The following is a 1125-nucleotide window of genomic DNA, read 5'->3' on the forward strand; positions in this document are numbered from 1 at the left end:
AGGGGAGATTGTTAAGACAAGATCATCTATAGGACTGAACTGTATAAATGGTTTCATATGACAATTTTATCACTAGAATAGCATAATAGTTGGAATATAGGTAATGAATGAAAATTATCTGAAAACCAAGTAACTTAGGCCAAGTCTTAGAAAAACAACTAGGCATAAACTGGACACAACACTAAATGATTCCCAAGTTAAAGCGTCAATGAGAGTCTTGCTAAATGCAAATATTATACTATACCAAACGGTAATTGGTCAACTCTCAATATAGTTAAGTAGGTAAAAGTGTCAAGACAATGTTTTTGGAAAACACTTTGAAAGTCTCAATTAACATTCCAAAAACTTGTGATAGAAGACAACTTGTGAATAAAACAGAATCTTAAAAGCGTTTACATAAGTTAGTAGATACCATGTGCTAAATGATCCACTTCATCCAACGATGAAGTCTTCAATCAAATGCTTGGTGTCTTAGTATAAGCTTGAATGATAAAATCCTACCTAAACGGTAAAAAACGTAAAAAAAAAAAAGAAAAAAAACTTTGTTGTTCTGAACAAAAATTCAATGTCATTAAATGATCAATGTTTAAAAACAACAACAATGATACGAGAAAAGACATATCTATTGCATGCATATCTACTCTACCTTGTGTAGATTGCTTACTACACATATCCACCTGTTCTATCCTATAGAAATCAGAAGTGGACATTAGGAACATTCACAGAACGTTCTCTCCATCAGAAGTTGTGCTAGATAAATAATACTACCTACTTTTGTGAAAGTACTGATAAAGTAAGTCTTCTTTGACAAGTTGACTTTAACGAACGATTGCTTAATACAACAAGACTAAGAAAAGTCAAGAATTAAGGCCAAAGCTCTATCTACAGATAATTTTTTGACAAGCCTTTAAATACAAGATGATTTGAAGAAAGAATTAAGAGAATAACATACACAAAGAAAGAGCATAAGCAAACATCCACTAGTACAAAAATCATATTTTATGACGTACAAAAACTATGTACGACATAACTTGTTTTTGTACGTCATAAAATATGATTTTTGTACGAGTGCAATTAGCTTCTTTTATTACTTGAAATAAAAGAAGTGTAATTTTTCATTTTCTC

This window comes from Vigna radiata, chromosome 9, assembly GCF_000741045.1.
Source record: "Vigna radiata var. radiata cultivar VC1973A chromosome 9, Vradiata_ver6, whole genome shotgun sequence".
NCBI classification, from domain to species: Eukaryota; Viridiplantae; Streptophyta; class Magnoliopsida; order Fabales; family Fabaceae; genus Vigna; species Vigna radiata.